The sequence below is a fragment of the Heptranchias perlo genome, chromosome 14 (genome assembly GCF_035084215.1).
Source record: "Heptranchias perlo isolate sHepPer1 chromosome 14, sHepPer1.hap1, whole genome shotgun sequence".
Classification (NCBI taxonomy): Eukaryota; Metazoa; Chordata; class Chondrichthyes; order Hexanchiformes; family Hexanchidae; genus Heptranchias; species Heptranchias perlo.
This window is the reverse complement of record NC_090338.1, coordinates 32,171,746-32,195,709: the sequence shown is the minus strand read 5'-3', so window position 1 is coordinate 32,195,709 and position 23,964 is coordinate 32,171,746. Positions and strand designations below refer to the sequence as shown.

The window sequence follows — 23,964 nt, the reverse complement described above, 5'->3', positions numbered from 1 at the left end:
CCTTAGAGCGGGGCAAGGACAGCATTGCCTGTAGCAGTCAAGGTAACCGTGGTGCTGAACTTTTACAGCTCTGGATCCTTTCAGGCCTCTGCTGGCAATATGTGCAGCGTCTGGCAGTTTGCAGTGCACTGCTGCATAAGGGAGGTCACGGAGGGACTGTGCAAGCTGCGCAAAAGGTTCACCACATTTCCTCTTGACAGAGAGAAGCAGAACAAGTGACCATGAGGGTTTGCTCGCATTGCTGGCTTCCCCATGGTGCAGGGTGCCATTGACAGCACGCATAAAGCCATGCATGCTCCACATCTCAACTCGGTCATCTTTATGAACAGAAAGGAGTTCCACTCCCTCAATGTGCAGCTGGTGTGCGACCACACACAGCGCATCGTGCAGGTCAGTGAACATTACCCTGGCAGCAGTCACGACGTCTTCATTATTTGGCAGTCCAACGTCCCAACTATCTTTGCACCGGCTCGGCAAGTTGAAGGCTGGTTACTGGGTGACAAGGGCTATCCCCTCATGAGGTGGCTCATGTCTCCGGTCAGGCACACACGCACACAGATGTGCAAAGTAGGCCTACAACGAGAGCCACGTGGCCACACAGAACGTTGTCGAGCTCACCGTAGGCCTCCTAAAGCAACACTTCCGCTGCCTGGACTGTTCTGGTGGAGCCCTGCAGTACTCCGCTGAGCGGGTGTCAAGATTCATCATGGTTTGCAAAATGCTGCACAACCTCGCCCTTATGAGGGCACAGCCCTTGTCACCGTCTATCCGCCAAGACCCTGAGCCAGAAGCAGAGGAGGAGGAGGAAGAGGCTGAGGAGGATGGGGAGCAAACGGAGGAGGAAAAGGAGGAAGACGCAAGGAGGCAACAAGATGCTCAGGCCCTGTCTGCCAGGGCTTCTGCGTGCTCACCTTATTTAGGAACGATATCAGTAACCTCAACGACACCTCCCAAGTCAACAATAGTCCTGAACTCCCCACCTGTCCTCTCCCACATGACCATCAAATCATCCTCCATATGATTACACATTGCTTCCTCCTGCAGCGCATCACATAAATAAAAACCACCACCAACAGCGACTTCAAATCCATATTTATAACGTAACACATTAACTGTAGTATTAAACATTACACTATTCATCCTTGTGCATTCCCTTAGTGTCTGTTGTTTGTGTGCCTTTTCCTTTCCTAGTGCTCCTATGAGGTGCATCCCCAGTGGCTGGAGCATGGGTGGTGGAGGACAACCTTGAGCAGCTCTGGGCCGGGTAGGCCCGGCTTCAGACTGCACCATCTCGCCATAGCTGTAGCAGTCTGGCCTGGCTGAGTGACAGACAACAGCAAGGGCACTGGCGGAGTGGCAGGGGTGGGAGCAGGAATGCTGTCGTCTGGAGAGAGGACAGCAGGTTCGACTGCTATGGCGTCACTGCCACTCGCACGGGGCGGCGCCTCAGCACACCTAGTGATCAGCTGGAGAACGGATTGCTGGAGTACTGTGATGCCCTGGAAGCCCTGTTCCACGGTGATACCCAGAGCCATGATAGCAGCAGTCTGAGCTGCCATGGCAGCAGTCTGAGCTTCAGTTGACGCATGCAGACCTTTCTTGACATCAGTCTGTGCTGCAATGGAAGCCATGACATTGGCTTTGTGGTGGGTTCCAAAGGTGTGCTGATGGAGGTGACCACCCGTTCCATGTAGATAAGGATAGGCTCCCAGCTCTGTGCAAAGCCCTGTGCCAAGTTTGAGGTGGACTCCTCCATGCCCCTTGTCATTATGCACAGGCTTTCCAGTGCACCAAGCATTTGGTGGTTTACGCCATCAGCCTTCTTCTGTAGCCTAGCCCATCGAAGTCATCATCTGATGCCTCAGCAGCAGAACCATTGTGCGACCTCGCCCTCTGGTGAGCTGGCATCTGTGATATCCGTTCCACCAAACCCCATCCTGCGCACTTATGCCTGGTGTCTCACCATGTGCAGATCCCTCCTCTAACCTAGCATCTATGCTTTGCGCAGTGTCAGCATCTGAGCTGGAGGATGCGAGTGTCAGATTGAGTGACGGTGCAGTTTCGTTCTCGGTGTGCTCCTCCTCCTCCAACTCGGGAAGGTGCCGGCTCCAGTTCTTGGGCACCTGCAATGACAAAGGGAGATGGGTTGAGTTGTAGAGCGGGGACAGTTGTGAGTAAGACGGTGTGCTGACACCATCTGCAGTGCTTGCCTCAGAAAAGATTGTGGGATGAGGGAGATGTGGGAAACGAGAAGGAGGATTAGGTATGCAAAGACCCCCTTCAGCGGGACCTCCAGCGCCACCACTGGCCGCGGTCTCCTCCAGGGGGGTAAGGATGTGTAGGCGTGCCTGTCCTCCCTCCGATCGTTCAGTCTGCCAGCTGTTATGCGCCACCTTCTCCTGCAAGACAGAGGGAAGTGTGTCAGTGAGTGTCCTGCAAGTTGTTTAGGTGGTGCGTTCAGCCACTCAACGGCATGGGTAGCGCTGGCTGCATGTGGGAGTAATGGTAATGAGGATGCAACACGAATCTCGTGTGCTGCTTGCATCGCTAACACTGTGCGCCGGTTAACCGTGCACCGCGACCCCCGCGCCTGGTATCAGGCCTTATTGAATTTAACCCCCCTAAAGTCTAATGATATTTGTAATATTGGAATAAATGTGTGTTACTGCCCAATGGATAAATGCCCAGGTGTTAGGGTTATATGTTGACCTATCAGTGTAAGCTCTTTGAGCAATCTTAGAAAAAAGTGGCATCATGCATAAATTCTTAATAGTTCCATGCTCCTTTATACTCTGAAGCAAATCTGCACATATTCTTGTTTCCTAATGATAACACAAGCACTCCAACATGTTTGGTGCTGGACTATTGAACAGGAGCTATATAAAAGACGCAGTCTCATGCATGTACCCTATTCCAACATAAAACACACTGGAATATTTCTTACCACAGCATCAGCCTGTTTGTATACAGAATTTAGATTTTCAGGCCCTGAAATTCCTGAACGCCAGATGCACAGGCGGAAGTGCCACAGGCCCACTGATATCCAAGGACACTGACCCATCAGAAATCCTGGGGTCAGCTAGGGTCAGCCTGGGTGGGAGGAGGCCATGAGTCCCATTCACAGTGCGCCAGATATGCTGGAGGGCAGAAAACTCAGAAATGGATAGAGCAAAGTAGTAACATGTAGATTTAAAGAGCTTACTGCATTTAAAGGGGTAAGAGGGAACACAATGACAGTTGCAAGAGGAGACTGACATTGAAATTTTGTTGTCAGAAATAAGACAAAGGAGAGATGTTGGAATAGTTGGGAAGAAGCCATCAAATGCAGAAACATGGGTCATATGGAAAAAGGTGGCTGTGGTACATTGATGAACCCAAGGACTGTGTTATAATGTTGGACGAAGTTTAATGACCTCAGAAGGTCAGCAAAGGTAAGTGAGCTGCCGAGTGCAAGGGACAAGTTGAATGATGGAGTGGGTGAGTGGGTGTCAGAGTTTCCAAAGATAGAAGATACTGCAATCTCTTGGACACCATCATCCTTCTCTTCTGTTTCCTGGCTTGCAGCCTCTGGATGAAAAAAACACTTCTGAAACAGCTACTTTGTGGGTCTCTTATGAGGAAATTAATAGCTGAAAAGTACATAGAAACATTATATAAGAAAAGGCATATGTGATCACAAACCCACTGAAAGTATATTGCCCTCTACATCTCCATCCCTAATTGCCAGGCCATAGTTAATTCCAATGACTGACAACACCTTCTATTCAGATAAGTTAATGGGAGTAATTTTAACTTTGGGTTATAGTCCCCTTGCCCCTGCTGGAACTACTCTCGGCGGCTCTTTCCCCACCTGCTGTGTGTAAATACCAGCCGGGGAGGAAGGCTTGGGTTCTTGGTCCATTTCCCTCCATATCTGCCCGAATTATTACTGCTCCCTGGGATCTCTTGTTGGTGCCAGGGCCAGGGTAGTGGCAGTAATGATCCCGATGTTTGAAAATAAAGGCTTCCTTTACCTCCATTTTGACAATTCAAAGCCTCACCATGTAAGGCTTCAGTGTTGGCTGAGGCTGCAAATCATTGTTCCTTCTCTTTAGGACCCTTTAGCCTCTAAAACCCCAGCTGAAGTGGTGATCCCACTGTGATATAGCCAGGATTTTGCTCCCTCATAACAGTGGGCACCCTCTTGGTGGAAAGAACCCCGCCGGGAGTTTACCTTGCATAGCCAATGATTCCCAACTCAGGAAAATGGGTTGGGATTGTGGCAGTGTCATAGAAATGAATATTGAGCCCCATTACTCCAGTGTTGATGGGTTCTTCCTCAGTGCTGACATTTCTGAATTAGTCCTTCAATAACTATCTTCAGTTGGCAAGTATCCTACATTTTCTAAACATGTTCCACTATCACTTTTGCCTAAACCTATATAAAAGCAATTTTGTGTATATTTCCTTTCAATCAATGGTTTTGTGTATGGTCTCAGCCTTAGTTCAGTGCTAGTACTCTTGCTTCTGATTTAGAGGGTTGGGGTCAAGCCCCAGGCCAGAGACTTGCCCATATAATTTAGGTTGACACTTCATTGCAATACTGAGGGAGTGTTGCACTGTCAGGTGTGCTATCATTTTGATGAGATGTTAAATTGAGGACCTGACTGCCCTCTCAGGTAAATGTAAAAGATCCGGGCCTATTTGAAGAGCAGAGGAGTTCTCCTGGTGTCCTAGCCAACATATATCCCTCAACCAATACCACTAAAAACAGATTAGCTGGTAATTGATCTCATTTGTGGTTTATGTAACCTTGTTGTGCACAAATTGGCTGCTAACCTGGCTTACATTACAAGAGTGACTACACTTCAGAAGTACTTCATTGGCTGTGAAGTATTTTGGGAAGTTGTGAGGATGTGAAAGATGTACAAATGCATGTTCTTTCTTTTCTGTATTTGTCGAGGTTAATATTAGATAATTACAATACACAAATGCATGTTTGTTTATAAGATGACAGAGGTCTCTAAATACTGATAGTGAAATTTTGTCACGGTTACTTTTTAAAGGGACTTTAAGTAGATTTATGAATTTGTGTACCAGAATCACATATTAAAAATTTGGGTGCAAAGGCCAGTGGATCCCACAGAATTTTCTGTCCAAAATAGATGGAATTACAAAGTGGTAAAGTAGCATATTGTCTCCACTGAAAAGTTTTCATTAAACCTTTACAGTGCTGTTTGAATATGTGTAACATAAATTATGTTATCCAAAATGTGATGGTGCCATTCACATCTCTCTAATAAACAAACTAATTTAATCAAAAGTTTTTGTTAAGTAGTTAACACAACATCGGAAAATAATGCATGCAAATATTTAATCACAGTGGATCCTGCATCCACTACCCATCAGACAATATGATAGCTGCTAAATCATGTCAGGACATGCTGTTCCTGCCAGAAAGCTCTACAAAAGGGTAACAAATTGTTTTTAATAAGTTTATCAGTTTTGTGGAAAGCATTGTAGAGAAGCCCAACAAAAAGCTATTATTAGGCTGTGAGACATGTTTCACTGACAGCTGCAGAGGCCGGAATGTGAGAGCCTGTATGTGATTAACCCAGAGCTGTTAAAATATCCTTTTACATAAACCTGGGATTTGTACCGCCCTCTCCAGTACTTTTCCATTTGCTGGTATTCATATGGATATGGATAGCTAACACAGTAGATACACTTGAATCACATTCTGTACTCATGTAGCCCAAGGCACTTTAGAAGTTAAATACATCTTCGTTGGGACACAATTATAATTTTTTAGAAGTAAAGGAACTGCTGGAATGCTAACCTTATCATTCTGTAGCAGCAAAATCCATCATTTTAAGCAACACTGTACATCAGGACATTTTAAAAATAAAAAAGTGCTGTACTAATGTCATCACAGCAAAGCTTAACTCTTTCATTCAGTTCCAACTTCAAAATGGAATTTCCTGGTAATTCTGCAGCAGATCTCAATCAGTAAAATTCACAAAAGAAAGTATTTGGCAAAACTTTTTACCTTTATTTACAGACTTGTGACTCAATGATGTAAATCATATCAGAACAATTTGGCCAAAGATAGCCTCTGAATGCTATGTTTAATGAATTTCTAAATCTGTTCTTTATAAATGGGTTTCTGATTTTCTTACATAAAACAGAGAAAGTCTTTCTTCCCCCATCATTGTTTCAGCTCTACATGATGTTAATTGTGAAAAATTCCACTTCTATGCTCTACCAAACTTCCTCTAAAAGGTTTGGAGGTGGGGGGATTGAGGGGGTGGGGTGGTTGGCGTTCCACCTTCTGATCACGATTGTAATTTCCCGGTGGATTGAAATGTTTTTATTTTGTGCAGGTCCTAAAACATCTATTTGAAGTTACAGGAATTTGGGGATAAAGTCTGGAATGTGCTTAATTTCTTCTTTACATGTTTGTTAATCAAAGAGGTTAATGCTATTGTACTTTAATAGTACACAGATTAACACAGTTTGTTTGGAATGTGCTTTGTGACAAAAATGTAAGTCCTGAAATTTGTTGGCCACTCCATTAGCGCAAGTGTGGCAGATTGAAACCCCCGTACGCCTGCAGCTGAAGTTGCAGACCCCTCCCCAAATCACGGAGAAGGGGTCATTTAAATGACATTGGGGAGTGGGGGGGGAAGGGAGGGTGCATCAAAAGCACACATTCCAATCTGCTGGCTGATGTCAGCGTGGCACCCAGTCACTCCGGCATGAGGCACCCAGTCACTCCAACAGGGGGCACCCAGTCACTCCGACAGGGGGCACCCAGTCACTCCAACAGGGGGCACCCAGTCACTCCGGCATGAGGCACCCAGTCACTCCGACAGGAGGCACACAGTCACTCCAACAGGGGGCACCCAGTCACTCCGGCATGAGGCACCCAGTCACTCCGACAGGGGGCATCCTGTCACTCCGACAGGGGGCACCCAGTCACTCCGGCATGAGGCACCCAGTCACTCCGACAGGGGGCACCCAGTCACTCCAACAGGGGGCACCCAGTCACTCCGGCATGAGGCACCCAGTCACTCCGACAGGGGGCACCCAGTCACTCCAACAGGGGGCACCCAGTCACTCCGGCATGAGGCACCCAGTCACTCCAACAGGGGGCACCCAGTCACTCCGACAGGGGGCACCCAGTCACTCCGGCATGAGGCACACAGCCACTCTGACAGGGGACACCCAGTGACTCCGACAGGAGGAACCCAGTCACTCCGACAGTGGGCACACAGCCACTCCGACAGAGGGCACCCAGTCACTCCGACAGAGGGCACCCAGTCACTCCGACAGAGGGCACCCAGTCACTCCGAAAGAGGGCACCCAGCCACTCCGACAGGAGGCACCCAGCCACTCCGACAGGGGGCACCCAGTCACTCCGACAGGGGGCACCCAGACACTCCGGCATGAGGCACCCAGCCACTCCGACAGGGGGCACCCAGTCACTCCGACAGAGGGCACCCAGCCACTCCGACAGGGGGCACCCAGCCACTCTGACAGGGGGCACCCAGACACTCCGGCATGAGGCACCCAGACACTCCGACAGGAGGCACCCAGTCACTCCGACAGGGGTCACACAGCCACTCCGACAGGAGGCACCCAGTCACTCCGACAGGGGGCACCCAGTCACTCCGACAGGGGACACCCAAGCACTCCGACAGGGGGCACCCAGTCACTCCGACAGGGGGCACCCAGTCACTCCGACAGGGGGCACCCAGTCACTCCGACAGGGGGCACCTAGTCACTCCGACAGGGGACACCCAAGCACTCCGACAGGGGGCACCCAGTCACTCCGACAGGGGGCACCCAGTCACTCCGACAGGGGGCACCCAGTCACTCCGACAGGGGGCACCCAGTCACTCCGACAGGGGGCACCCAGTCACTCCGACAGGGGACACCCAAGCACTCCGACAGGGGACACCCAGTCACTCCGACAGGGGGCACCCAGTCACTCCGACAGGGGTCACCCAGTCACTCCGACAGGGGGCACCCAGTCACTCCGACAGGGGGCACCCAGTCACTCCGACAATGGGTATCCAACCACTCTGACAGGGGACACCCAGTCACTCCGACAGGGGGCACCCAGTCACTCCGACAGGGGGCACCCAGTCACTCCGACAGGGGGCACCCAGTCACTCCGACAGGAGACACCCAGCCACTCCGACAATGGGTATCCAACCACTCTGACAGGGGATCCTGAGGCCGTTCCTGAGTTGAAGAATTGCTACCAGTTGGTTTATTTTTTGTTCCTAAAAGAGCAAAATGTAGACATTTTCTCTCAGGAGCTTCTGGGGCCTTTCTTGGGGCCTCAGTGGTACTTGCGCCAGCTCTTAGCTGGAGTGACTTCTACTGAGACCTTACAAAGGCAGAGTGGGGGGATTTGCTGAGGGAGTTTAATAGTTCCTCAGATGTACAGATGTACAGATGTGTGTGAGGGGTACAGGGTGGGCGGGAGATCTACCCATGGCCCCTCCACCTGAATTTAAAGGGCCAGTGTAAATGGGGTGGAATCCTGGCGTGACTGGATTTTGCCCCAATACCTGGCTCTCCCCAGGTGGAAATCTTGCTTTTCAGCCTCATGGAACCCAGGAATTTCAGAGCTATACTTTTTTGTCAATGCTGAATTTCTTAACTTATATTTTGTATTGTTAGTATCAGCATGTAAGGGGTTAAAACATGATATTTATCAAAGGAAAACACATTGTTCCAGACCAGTTGACTGTGGTGTTCTTAATAAGTGCAGATTGATCAGACTAGTAAATTCCAGGAGACAACTGGCCAGAGCTTTAGCATTCATTGACATGCAGACTTGCCATGTCAAAGATTGCTTTATTTTAATATCAATGAATGGCTATCTGCTCTCATGTATTTATGAGACGTGCAGTCATTTTCTTTGTTCCAGCCTCTGCAGGTGCTCACAAGCCACACGGTCACAGATCAAAGGATAAGTCCTAGCCTGGGTAGTAACTTTGATTGACAGCCCTTTCTGAGAAATTTAAAAAAGTGTAAAGTCATTGATTAGCTGGAGCTCTCTGTGAATGACAGCTTGAGGGGAACAGAGATTTCCTCTAACTGAATTATACTGGCATCCAGTCTTCAGTCCACAGTCAATAGCCAGATGGCAGTTTGGGGGAAAAGGTCGATAAGGCCTATTATTGGGCGTGATCCGCGATTAACCCGCACCCAATGGCCCCTGTACAGGCTGGATGAGACTTTCGCGAGGCCTGAGGACTTACCTGCAAGCTGTATTGGAAATCAGTGTTGAATGAGGATTCAATGCAATTTGCACTTTCCACCAGCAGGGGGAGCCCCAATCTCTTAAAGGGAGGATGTCTCTTAAGATCGCTTAAATGTAGCCGGTAACTGTTACATGCTAAAAGCAATAGTCTGCTGTATGCACCGAGTCTGTCTAGAGATCAGACATCGCACACGTAAAACACAGATGCAGGTCCCGTCCCTATGATAACACATTGATGAGTTATGTTAAAACATTGAATAAAGGTTGCGCACTACTAAATCCCACATCCTCCAATCTGCATGCCAGAACTCACCAATCTGCCAATCTGAGTTTGTACCAGGCCTGTGAGAGTGCTTGCACTAAGGTTCTCAGATGATGCACTAGAGACCTTGGTGCAAGAGGTGGACAGAAGGAGGGGCATCCTATATCCGCAGGGTGGGGGGCACAAGAAGCCCTCCAGATATATAACCAAAAGGCAGTGGGGGACGAAGTCAATGTCAGGAGCACAGCACCATGATCATGGATGCAGTGCAGGAAGAAATTCAATGCTTTGACATGTGTGGTCAAGGTGAGTGAAGTCAACTGTCAAGTGGTGTCTCCTACCAACAACACCACTAGCCACATCCACTGCTCCACACACTACACCCCCATCACCCACATCCCAACAAACTCTTTCCATCAGTACTCAGCTCTTCCAATCAGATGCTTCCTCTCACCCTTACACATTACCACTGTTGCAAATTGCCCACCCACAACTCACAGGCCACACAATCTGGCAGCTATTCAACCATGACAGGCACATCACCCAGACACACGCCTCGCTTTCTTGCAGGAGAAAGTGGAGCATAACAAGAGACAGCAAGTGGCAGTGGCATTTAGCTCCTCGAGCCTGTTCCGCCATTCAATGAGATCATGGTGGACTTGTGACCTAACTCCATATACCCCACATCCCTTAATATCCTTGGTTCACAGAAACCTATCAATCTCAGATTTAGAATTCACAATTGAGCTAGCATCAACTATCGTTTGCAGAAGAGTGTTCCAAACTTCTCCCACCCTTTGCATGTAGAAGTTTTTCCTAACTACACTCCTGCACGTTCTGACTCTAATTGTTAGGCTATGTCTCCGCGTCCTAGTATTCAAGTATAGGAGACCTCCAAAAACAGTTACAAATGTCTCGGCAGCCAGAAGCAATAATCCAGCCACTCATCTGTAAATCCTGCATGGTCCCTTTAAATAGCACTGGTGGGAGGGAAACTAAACTAAATTATAGCTTTGGCTAATAAACCATATGTTTAGAGACAATGGGTTTGATCTTCCTCCTTTTTATCACCCAGTTTAAGATGGTGGGTTGTTAAACCTAGTAAAATGGGACAATATGGCCTATCGTCACAATACTGCCCCCAATAATTGCACCAAAATTCTTCTCCTTAAAACCTGCTAGATTGCTGCCTGCCCGCCCTGCTGATGTAAATAGAGGCAGGTGGGCGTGACCAAGAGCTTTACATAATTTCCCCCAATTACTACCCCAAACCCGACCTCTGAGAATATTGTACCTCAAGGGGGCTGGAATACAAAGGGGAGGATGTTATGCTTCAGTTGTATAGAGCATTGGTCAGACCCCATCTGGAGTACAGCATTCAGTTTTGGGCACCGCATTTCAGGAAGGATATATTGGCCTTGAGTGGGTGCTGCACAGGTTCACCAGAATGATACCAGGGCTTAGAGGGTTAAATTATCAGGACAGGTTGCATTAACATGGCTTGTATTCCCTTGAGTATACAAGATTGAGGGATTATCTGATTGAGGTGTTTAAAATGTTAAAAGGATTTGATAGAGTAGATGCTGAGAAACTATTTCCTCTGTTGTGTAATCAAGAACAAGGGGACATAATTTTAAAATTAGAGCTCGACCACTGAGGAACGAGACTAATCCTTTCATTGTTTTAAAGACCTAAATTAAATCTCCTCGAGGTTTACGTGTTTCTAGAGTAAAAAACTCCAACTCTCTAACGTTATTGTGGTAACTATGTGTCTTCAAACTAGGAATAAACGTAAAGACCCTCTTCTGATCTTTCGTCCGGGGCCTCTATATCGCCCACCATGTGATGGGAACAAAACTGGATCAACAGCCTTGAGCACGCAACCCTGCATGGTGTACAGTCCTGACCACTTAAAACGCCCACTTTTAGAATGTGCGGTTGCTTATATCGGCCAAAAATTGATAACCATTATCCATTTGCATTAACGTCAATTTCAAAGTCGCTGGTTATAGCGTCTTAAGTGCTCCGTTTATTTCGAGCAGACTGACCAAAGCAAAGAGAGAACTCTTTTACCTCTCCAGTGAATTTGTGCCCACAGTCCATTAGCTTAAATGCAACAGATTAAATCACTTGTTGAACCATTGGTGTTTGTAATAAAGTTAGTAATGTCCAGATGTATAGTTATCTGAAACATGAGCCCATCTGTTCTCGTTCAGGTACCAGCAGGCCCGCTGTTTTTTTTTCGGCATTTTTGTTTTTATTGTTGTTTCAGCTATCACATGCTGCAGCCTGAATTTTAACTGTCCTCTCTCTGGCAGTCTTTAAAACTGTAATTGAAATTATTTTTAATGCTACCCCGTTATACCAGCCATCGCGTATAGCGGGCACATCACGTTCACATGAATATTTGCCATTGATCCTACCCATGTGCATAATGCCACATTTATCAATACTAAAAGACATTTGCCAGATACAGGCTTATTTCCGCATTACATCCAGATCTGCTCGCAATCTATTTTTCTCAACTAAAGTCCTTACACCTGCACATATCTTTGTATCATCTGTGAAATTGCGAATTTTCCTCCAATGCCTTCATTTAGTTCATTGATAAAGATGGTGAAGAGCAACAGCCCTAACACTGATCCCTGAAGGACTCCACTAGTGACCGGTCCTTTTACAGAACCACCACCATTAATAGCTACCTTCTGTCTACCAGAATGCAGCCGGTTCCTTATCTAATCCAAAATCTGCCCACTAATCCCACAGCACTCAACCTTATTTAGTAGTCCTCTTGTGTGGCACCTTGTTAAAGGTTTTTTGAAAATCAAAGTTACACAACGCTTCGGACATCCACCAACTTAGTCACTTCTTCAAAACATGTAGCCAGGCTGGTGAAACAGGATCTTCTTTTCCAGATTCAATGTAGAGATTCCCAGCAGTTCATCCTGGTAATTATGCTTGGATGTTAAGCCTGTGGATTTCTAGCCATACTTGCTTAAACATTTTTTAGTCAGGTAAATCTGCAAGATAAGACTCACAAGGCTTACACTTGTGCTTTGTAAACTTGTACCTTGTGTTTGTTACCTGTAATGACTGTTTAAAAACTCAGCAATAAGTTCAAAGTTTCATCTCCTATATTGCTTTTCTGTCGAAAAGTTACTGAATTACCTTACTTGTAACTGCAAAACAAGCACTAGTGGCATTCTGATTATGCAATGTTTTTACTTATTAATTCTCAGAATGTGGGCGTTGCTTGCAAGGTTGGCATTTACTGCCCATCCCTAATTTTCCTGAGAAGGTGTTGGTGGGCCTTCTTCTTGAACTGCTGCAGCCTGTATGGTGAACGTGCTCCCACAATGCTGTTAGGCAGGGAATATATTTCTCAGGCATCTCAGTCAGTGACACAGTTAAAATCGCGATCTCTGGTTTCTGGTGTGAAAGGTGCGGTAAGTTGATTCCCATAATTTTAACTTCTCACTCGCCCCGTTCCTGTCCGGTGAGCAGGGTTAAAATCTGGGCCTTAAAGTTTTCAAGATATCCTGACCCAGTTAGTTATGTTCTGATAATCTGCAAACAATCTTACAGCTTTAATTTTCTATTAAAATCCAATATTTCCCATTTACAAAGCCCAGTTTTATCTGTTCATTGTAGAAGGTCTTTCTTCCCACATCTTATTTTTCTTTTCGTTCAGTCCCAGAGCGAATAAGGAGATAACCTGTAACCTGTTCCTAGGAGGTATGCAAGAATTTGAATAATCTCTTGATTTTTTTTCTCCCTGTGGGCAGTGTATTCCCTTGACTTGCTGCTTTTGTCCTGACTAGATTTGGGAATTAACCATATGATGAATTATGGCAATAAAATATCTTACTACTGCTATGTGACGCAGTGTCAGAAAGCCAGCTAGTTGTGCTGCATACATGGCAACTGTCAGCATTTCCCACTGACAGTCAGTGTTTTCCCAGCCCAGACAGTAGGTCAGTGTTTGCTAACCAAAATCAGCAGATTTTTTTAACGCCCTTGAGAACTGCAAGAAGTGGGATAGCAATGTAAGGTAAGTAAGGACCACAATACAAAGAAGCTCAGAAAAGACTTTATTTGGAAAGGGAGAGAAGCAAGAGAGAGAAATGGGCATGAGAGAGAGAGAAGCAAGAGAGAGAAACAGAAGAGGACAAGAAAAGTAAAAGAGAGTAAAGCAGGAGGAGAAAGGGTGAAGCAGGAGATAGAGAGAGAAGCAGTTAAGAAGAGCGATGAAAAAAAACAGAAAAAGGAAAGATACAGTGAACCAAAAAAGAGACACCGAAGGGAAAAAGGACAGAAAGAGACAAAAACGAGAGAAGCGAAGGAGACATACACACAGCCAGATGAGAAAGAGAAAAAGGATAATATGTGAGTAAACCAAATGAGAGTCTGAGCTTAAACTGGATGATAATACTCATCTGTTATAGAACAAATTCTGATGTTTTAGGATGGATGAACTAAGATGGGCCAAATGGCCTTTCCCATCCTTAATTATATTGCTATCTTGTGTATTATGAGCTTATTGTCATCACAGCCATTCTATTGCTTTTTAACTATGTAAAGCACTACTTATTAGCAAAAGATGAAACCTCTTGACAAGATTATTGCCTTGTACTTGCTGCACTATTCAGTAGTTAAACTAAGTTTTATAATGATGGAATGAAACAAAACATGATAGTACTTGTTTCATTTGATATTTATGATGCAGTGCTATATGTAATTTAGTGTTACTGGACTGTATATCTTATTGACAAGAAGATACAATGATTACAAGAATTTGGTGAGGTTCATTAACACCCCTTGTAATCCAACTGAAAACTGTATCTACTATTTATTGTTCTCAAAATACTTCCTTCACATGACACTATGTGGAGATGCCGGTGATGGACTGAGGTTGACAATTGTAAACAATTTTACAACACCAAGTTATAGTCCAACAATTCTTATTTGAAATCTACAAGCTTTCGGAGGCTTCCTCCTTCGTCAGGTAAATGTTCAGGAGCTCCTCGAAGCCTACGCATTTATACATATAGAACAATACATGGTGTTTACAGACTGCCCCTGCAACTGCCCGTTGCCAAGGCAATCACCGTGTTCAGACAGAGAGGTGTCACCTACAGAACCCCTGAATACACATTCAACAAAAAAACAAACAGGAAAAAAAAACAGAGAGAGGCAGAAACATCCGGAAGGCAGAGAAAGCCAGCAAATGACCCATTATATTAAAAACAGATAGCTTATGTTCGCAGGTGGGGTAACGTGTAGCGTGACATGAACCCAAGATCCCGGTTGAGGCCGTCCTCATGGGTGCGGAACTTGGCTATCAATTTCTGCTCGACGATTTTGCGTTGTCGTGTGTCTCGAAGGCCGCCTTGGAGAACGCTTACCCGAAGATCGGTGACTGAATGTCCCTGACTGCTGAAGTGTTCCCCGACTGGGAGGGAACCCTCCTGTCTGGCGATTGTTGCGCAGTGTCCGTTCATCCGTTGTCGCAGTGTCTGCATGGTCTCGCCAATGTACCATGCTTTCCTGCAACGTATGAGGTAGACAACGTTGGCCGAGTCACAGGAGTATGAACCATGCACCTGGTGGGTGGTGTCCTCTCGTGTGATGGTGGTATCTGTGTCGATGATCTGGCATGTCTTGCAGCGGTTACCGTGGCAGGGTTGTGTGGTGTCGTGGACGCTGTTCTCCTGAAAGCTGGGTAATTTGCTGCGAACGATAGTCTGTTTGAGGTTGGGTGGCTGTTTAAAGGCGAGTAGTGGAGGTGTGGAGAAGGCCATAGCGAGGTGTTCGTCGTCATTGATGACATGTTGAAGGCTGCGGAGACATGCCAGATCATCGACACAGATACCACCATCACACGAGAGGACACCACCCACCAGGTGCATGGTTCATACTCCTGTGACTCGGCCAACGTTGTCTACCTCATACGTTGCAGGAAAGGATGCCCCGGAGCATGGTACATTGGCGAGACCATGCAGACACTGCGACAACGGATGAACGGACACCGCGCAACAATCGCCAGACAGGAGGGTTCCCTCCCAGTCGGGGAACACTTCAGCAGTCAGGGACATTCAGTCACCGATCTTCGGGTAAGCGTTCTCCAAGGCGGCCTTCGAGACACACGACAACGCAAAATCGTCGAGCAGAAATTGATAGCCAAGTTCCGCACCCATGAGGACGGCCTCAACCGGGATCTTGGGTTCATGTCACGCTACACGTTACCCCACCTGTGAACAAAAGCTATCTGTTTTTAATATAATGGGTCATTTGCTGGCTTTCTCTGCCTTCCGGATGTTTCTGCCTCTCTCTGTTTTTTTTTCCTGTTTGTTTTTTTGTTGAATGTGTATTCAGGGGTTCTGTAGGTGACACCTCTCTGTCTGAACACGGTGATTGCCTTGGCAACGGGCAGTTGCAGGGTCAGTCTGTAAACACCATGTATTGTTCTATATGTATAAATGCATAGGCTTCGAGGAGCTCCTGAACATTTACCTGACGAAGGAGGAAGCCTCCGAAAGCTTGTAGATTTCAAATAAAAATTGTTGGACTATAACTTGGTGTTGTAAAATTGTTTACACATGACACTATGCCTTGGTTTCTACTGCCATCTTCTGACCATTAAGTGTAATAGCAGCAAATGTTCTGTACCTCAATTTAGAGCTGCTGATTCTTGGATAAATGAGTCCGTGGAGTAACTTGATAGAGTTTAGTTTAAGTATCATCAAGGAAATAGATGTCCTGTTTACAGAAGAAATAGCATATTATACAGTGCTTTTTATGCCACCCTGTTATTGGTTAGATTACAAAGCAATGCCAAAGTTCGGCATACAGATAATGGGCAGGAACTCAAGTTTACTGTTATACACTGCTGAATAAGGTAATTTCAGCTTTTAAAACACCAATTTGTTTTCTTTAATATAACAGCTACAAAAACAATTTATCTTACAATTTTAATATGTAATTTGAAAATATTACATTGACTAAAAACAGGGACTGAAGCAAGAAGCATATCTGATTTTGCAGTATCCCTGGACTCAACTGTGACAACTGTAGTCTGATGCAAATTACAGACATAAGATGAGAACTAGTTTTTGATAGAGTTCACTTTTAGAAAATGTATATGTACGATTTTATTTCTGCAAATGTAGACACCATTATATGCAGTAAATGTCTCTGGCTTGAGACAATTCGGCTCAGAGTTTTTGAGCTGGAGTGCAAGTTAGAGACACCTCGACACACAAGGGAGGGGGAGGTAGAGAAGAAAGTTCCGCAGACACTGGTCCTATCCAACAGGCACGAGGTACTTGATACCTGTGAGGAAAAGGAGGAAGGCTGCAGGGATGATGCCCAGAATGCTAACCATAGCTCCATGGAGCAGGAGGCAGTCCAAGGGGGGAGGATCAGAATAGAAAGGTTCTAGTCATAGGGGATACTATAATCAGGGGAATAGATAGCATCCTCTGCAGTTGCGACTGAGAGTTCAGGAGGGTGCGTTGCCTACCTGGTGCAAGGGTAAAAGACGTCTCAGAGCAACTGGAGAGCAATGTGGAAAGGAAAGGGGAGGTTCCAGTTGTTATTGTCCATGTCGGCACCAATGACATAAGGAAGAACAAAGAGGATGTCCTGCTAAGGGAACATCAGAAGCTAGGAACTAAATTTAAAATCAGGACCTCACGGGTGGTAATCTCAGGATTACTAAACTAGACCAGTGCTAATTGGCATAGGGATAGGCAGATCGGAAGGGTGAATGCGTGGCTGAAAGACTAGTGTGGGAATGAGGGGTTTCATTTCATGGGACACTGGCACCAGTACTGGGACAGGAAGGAGCTGTACTTCTGGGATGAGCTCCATCTGAACCAGAATGGGTCCAGTGTTCTAGCGGAAAGGATAAATAGGGTGGTGGATAAGACTTTAAACTATCAAGATGGGGGGAGGGATCTGGTAGCAATAATAAAAGCCTAAGGATAAAAGAAACAGGAGATGAGAGTAAAGGTCAGACCAGGGTAAGGAATAAAGATAACAAAAATGGTCACGGAACAAATACAGTTATAAAACACAAGTATAAAAGGACTGATAAAAATAAAATAAAAGGAACAATTATTAAAGATGAATTAAACTGTCTACACAGCAATATACACAGCATCCAAAATAAAACGGGGGGAACTGGAAGCAATAATTTGTAGCGTGGAACCAGATGTAGCAGGAATAACTGAAACATGGCTATATAAAGACCAGGAATGGCAACTAAATACTGCAGGCTATAATATAATCAGAAAGGATAGGGAAGGAAGGGGGTGGAGTAGCTATACTAATTAGAGAAAACATAACGGCAGTAGAAAAAAAGGAACATAAAAAACAGAAGGCTAGAAACAGAATCCATATGGATTGAAATAAAAGATAAGGGATCGATCGTGCAAATAGGCATAAACTACAGACCACCTAATAGTGGAAAGGAGGCAGAGGAAGAAATATGTAAGCAAATATATGAAATGAATAAAGGACATCAAATAATAATCATGGGAGATTTTAACTACTGTAAGATTGTACCCTTGCTCATAGTACAGTGGGCAAGTGAAATAGCTATAATGGTATCTGCACGTGTATCTTTTTCTTTTATATGATTGTATGTAATTAAATACTCTGGTGCTGGATGTATGAATTGAGCAGGACTGATATTAGGGCAGGAGGCTCTCGGATTACAGCAATTTGCAAGAAAGACACCCAGCTTCAGCATTCCAGCTTCTGGCTTGTTCATGCATACAGGCTAAAAGATGAAATAGACAAACAATCCTGACTCGGTTGGAGCTGGGACCCTTATCAGATACTGGATACTATAAATAATGGAGCCTTACAAGGCAGGCCCATAAAACCTGGCTTGGAATTTGAAGGAGTCAAGGGAGGACCTGGTCTGGAATCTGAGGGAGTCAGGGGAGGCCGTGGGAACCATGGATTCCCAGCCTTGGCACAGGGGCAAGACCCGATAACATGAGGCAAAAACAGTCTCAAGCCATTGTGTAAAGTCTTGATTGATTAAGACCAGAGATGGGACACAAGCTGCTTTTGCAGTCCTCTGAAAGGTGGAAGATAACAGGGAGGCTGACCCCTTTTTCTTAAATAGACAAAGAACTCGAGGCACCATTGGACACTGCACTTTTTCGGAAGATCCCAATAGGGCAAGGACCCTTGTCAATAGCTGGCCCTGGGCCTACCCCCAAAAGTGACTTAAAAGGAGCACCTTGCACTGATATTAGGTTGTAGAGACTTAGCAGGAGTAACGTAACTATGGCTGACTTTGGAGGCCCACCATACAGTGAGAAGAGGCTCCTGGCGGAGCAGGACTGAGGACGAGGGGTCGAAGAGGTCACCTCTGGTGAGGCAGAAGATGTGTGAATTGATGAGGATACCCCAGGCGGGGTGGAAAGCGTGCTTTTTTCAAGACTCCTGAGGTGGACACAACTCTACCCAATGTGGACCAGGTGATATAATCTCTTGCTCTGTGTTGTAAACCACTGCCCCAGCACTGGATGTGTTGGTCATTTTGTGAATTTCAATAAAGCACCTTTTTATCAAATTAGAGTCAGGTCAATTATCAGCAACTGAGAGTAAAATCTCACACTACCGCCAAATAAACTGGCAAGAGGAAGTAGGTAAAGGCGTGCAGAGAATGGAGTTTTTACAATACATGCAGGATTCCTTTCTTACCTAATATGTAAGAATCCCAACAAGAGAGGAAACACTGCAGAATCTAGTACTGGGAAATGAACCAGAACAGATAGAGAAGTAAATGTAGGGGAACATCTAGGCAATAGTGATCACAATTTAATAAGGTTTAAGATAAAGATTGAGAAGGACATAAGGCAAAGATCAAAACTAAATTAGAAAAAAGCTGATTTTAAGGGGATGAAAATGGAACTAGGGAAAATAAACTGGAAAAATTTACTGACAAACAAAAAAATAGAACAGCATTGGGAAACATTAAAAACAGTGATCAATAGAGTCCAGGAGAAATATATCCCACTAAAAAGCAGGAACAAACCAGTCAGTAATGATACACCATGGATGAATAAAGAAATAAGGACAAAAATTAAACTAAAGAAAAAGACATACATTAAGTACATAGACAGCAAAGGAAAGGTTGACAAAAGGGAATATGAAATGGTTAGGAAAGTAGTCAAAAAAACAATTAGGAAAGCAAAGAGAAACTACGAAATTCAAATATCAAGGAATATAAAAAGAAATAGTAAAGTGTTCTGCAGACACATAAATATCAAAAGAAAAATCAGGATAGGGATAGGACCATTAAGGGGTACACACAATAAACTCACAGGTAGTGACAGCCAAATGGCAGAAAAATTGAACAATTACTTTGCCTCAATATTTATCAGGGAGATATGACATTAGAAGAAGAGATCAAAAAAGATATAAAGACATTTAAGATAGAAAGGGGGGAGATAATTGATAAACTAATCAAATTTAGAGAGGATAAAACCCCTGGTCCAAATGGATTGCATCCGCTCATATTAAAAGAAGTTAGGGAAGACATAGTAGAGGTACTATAACACACATATAAAAATTCATTAAAAAGTGAATAGTGCCAGAGGATTGGCGGACAGCTAATGTGATTCCTAAATTTAAAAAGTGAGATAGAACAAGTCCAGGGAACTATAGACCCAGTTAGCTTAACATCGGTGGCAGGACAGATAATGGAATCCTTACTCCAAGATGTAATAGAAAAACATCTAGAAACCGAAAATATAACAAAGAGTAGTCAGCACAGATTTCAAAAGGGAAGGTCATGCATGACCAAACTTATTGAATTGTTCGACAAAGTAACAGAAAGGGTAGACAAGGGTGATGTAGTAGATGTAATATATTTGGATTTTCAAAAGGCCTTCGATAATGTACCGCAGAGTAGAACCATGGGACAAGTAGACAAGTAGCAGAATGGATAGCAAGCTGGCTACAAAATAGAAAACAGAGAGTAGGAGTTAAAGGTAGTTACTCAGACTGGCAAAAGGTGGAAAGTGGTGTTCCACAGGGATCAGTATTGGGACCACTGTTGCTCACCATTTACATAAACGATTTGGACTCGGGAATCAGAAGTACAATTTCTAAATTTGTGGACGACACCAAATTGGGGGGTATAGTTAATAATGAGGAGGACTGCGACAAAATACAGGAAGACATTAATAAACTTACAGAGTGGGCGTGTAATTTTAATATAAGCAAGTGTGAGGTATTACATTTTGGTAGGAAGAATAAGGAGGCCACATACTCCTTGGAAAATAAGAGTCTAAATGGGGTAGAGGAACAGAGGGATCTGGAGGTCCAGATACAGAAATTACTAAAAGTAGCGACGCAGGTTAATAAGGCCATTAAAAAAAAAGCAAACAAAACACTAGGGTTCATTTCTAGAGGGATAGAATTGAAAAGCAGAGAAGTTATGTTAAAATTGTATAGGACCTTGGTTAGACCACACTTGGAGTACTGTGAACAGTTCTGGTCTCCATATTATAAAAAGGATATAGAGGCACTGGAGAAGGTGCAAAAAAGATTCACAAGGATGATACCAGAACTGAAAGAATATGCTTTTGAGGAAAGGCTGATCAGGCTGGGGCTCTTTGCTCTAGAAAAGAGAACTGAGAACATAAGAACATAAGAAATAGAAGCAGGAGTAGGCCGTACAGCACCTCGAACCTGCTCCGCCATTCAATAAGATCATGGCTGATCTTCAACTTCAACTCCACTTTCCTGCCCGATCCCCGCATCCCTTGATTCCCCTAGAGTCCAAAAATCTATCTGGCTCAGCCTTGAACATATTCAATGACTCAGCATCCACAGCCCTCCGGGGTAGAGAATTCCAAAGATTCACAACCCTCTGAGTGAAGAAATTCTTCCTCTTCTCAGTCTTAAATGGTCGATCCCTTATCATGAGATTAAGCCCCCTAGTTCTCCAGCCAGGGGAAACAACCTCTCAGCGTTTACCCTGTCAAGCCCCCTCAGAATCTTATATGTTTCAATTAAATCAACTCTAGTTCTTCTAAACTCCAGAAAGTATTGGCTCATTCTACTCAATCGGTCCTCATAGGACAACTCTCTCATCCCAGGAATCAATCTAGTGAACCTTCTTTGCACTGCCTCTAAGGCAAGTTTATCCTTCCTTAGATAAGGAGACCAAAACTGTACACAGTATTCCAAGTGTGGTCTCAACAACGTCCTGTAGAATTGTAGTAAGACTCCCATACTCTTGTACTCCAAGCCCCTTGCAATAAAGGCCAACATGCCATTTGCCTTCCTAACTGCTTGCTGTACTTGCATGCTAACTTTTTGTGTTTCTTGTACGAGGACACCCAAATCCCTCTGAACACCAACATTTATTAGTTTCTCACCATTTAAAAAATAATCTGTTTTTCTATTCTTCCTACCAAAGTGAATAACTTCATATTTCCCCACATTATACTCCATCTGCCACCTTCTTGCCCAATCACTTAACCTGTCCCTATCCATTTGTAAACTCTTTGTGTCCTCCTCACAGCTTACTTTCCCACCTAGCTTTGTATCATCAGCAAACTTGGATACATTACACTCAGTCCCTTCATCTAAGTCATTAATATAGATTGTAAATAGCTGAGGCCCAAGCACCGATTCTTGTGGCACTCTATTAGTTACAGCCTGCCAACCTGAAAATGACCCGTTTATCCCTACTCTCTTTTCTCTCCGTTAACCAATCCTCAATCCATGCTAATATATTACCCCCAACCCCGTGAGCCCTTATCTTGTGTAACAACCTTTTGTGTGGCACCTTATCGGATGCCTTTTGAAAATCCAAATATATTACATTCATTGGTTCCCCTTTATCTAACCTACTGGTTACATCCTCAAAAAATTCTAACAAATTTGTCAAACACGATTTCCCTTTCATAAAACCATGTTGACTCTGCCTAATCATATTATGATTTTCTAAGTGCCCTGTTACCACTTCCTTAATAATGGATTCCAGCATTTTCCCGACAACTGATGTCAGGCTAACTGGCCTGTCGTTCCCTGTTTTCTCTCTCCCTCCTTTCTTGAATAGCGGGGTTACATTTGCTACCTTCCAATCTACTGGGACCGTTCTAGAATCTAGGGAATTTTGTTCGACCATAATCAATGTATCCACCATCTCAAAAGCAAAATACTGCAGATGCTGGAAATCTGAAGTAAAAGCAGAAAATGCTGGAGAAGCTCAGCAGATCGGGCTACATCTGTGGATAAAGAAACAGAGTTAATGTTTCAGGTCCAAGAATGTTAGAACTGGAAGATGTTAAAAGAGTTAATGATTTTGAGCAAGTACAGAGCCAGAGAAAGGGGGGAGGGGAGGGGAGGAAACAACAAAAGGGAAGGTCTGTGTTGGGTAGAGGGCATGAGTGATTAAATGACAAAAGGGATGATGGTGCAAGGCAAGGAAGTTGTTAATGAGACAGGTTAAGAAACAAAAGATTGATCAGGAGTAGCTGTAAATGGCAGCAGCAGAACCATTACCAGCACTAGCTGACTGAAAAAATGAGAGCAGTGGTTATGATCTGAAGTTATTGCAATCAATGTTGAGTCTGGAAGGTTGTGAAGTGTCTAAACGAAAGATGAGGTGCTGTTCCTCGAGCTTACATTGAGCTTCATTGGAACAGTGTAAGAGGCGGAGAACAGAGAGGTCAGACTAGGAGTGGGAAGGGGAATTAAAATGGCAAGCGAGCGGCAGGTCAAGGATCACACTTGTGGACAGAGCAAAGGTGTAGAGCAGAGGTGTTCAGCAAAGTGATCACCCAGTCTGCGTTTGGTCTCACCAATGTAAAGGATTGTGAGCAGTGAATATAGTGTACTAAATTGAAAGAAGTACAAATAAACCGCTGTTTCACTTGGAGAGTTTGGGGCTCTGGACGGTGGGATGGGAGGAGGTGAAGGGGCAGGTGTTGCATCTCCTGCGCTCGCACGGGAAGGTACAGTAGGGAGGAGAGCGGGTTTTGGGGGTGTTGGAAGAGTGGACTAGGGTGTCGCGGAGGGAACGGTCCCTTTGGAATACTGATAGGGGAGGGGAGGGGAAGATGTGTTTGGTGGTGGGATCACGTTGGAGGTGGCAAAAATGGCGGAGGATGATATGTTGAATGTGGAGGCTGGTGGGCTGGAAGGTGAGGACAAGGGGGACCCTATCATGGTTCTGGGAGGGAAGGGAAGGGGTGAAGGCAGAAGTGCGGGAAATAGGACGGACACGGTCGAGGGCCCTGTCAACGATAGTGGAGGGGAATTCTTTGGTTGAGGAAAAAGGAAGACAAATCAGAAGCACTGGTGCGGAAGGTGCTATTGTCAGAACAGATGCGACGGAGACGGAGAAACTGGGAGAAGGGAATAGAGTCATTACAGGAAGTGGGGTGGGAGGAAATGTAATCAA

General features: G+C 44.9%; 1 long non-coding RNA gene across 1 annotated transcript in view; it reads right to left on the bottom strand.

Moving 5' to 3' along the window:
* Positions 1–23,964, bottom strand: part of LOC137332103 (uncharacterized) — a 71,382-nt gene that overhangs the window by 23,259 nt on the left and 24,159 nt on the right. Inside the window, exon 2 of the long non-coding RNA XR_010965582.1 lies at positions 16,191–16,280. This is a non-coding gene — a long non-coding RNA (uncharacterized lncRNA). The remainder of the gene's footprint in view (positions 1–16,190; positions 16,281–23,964) is intronic.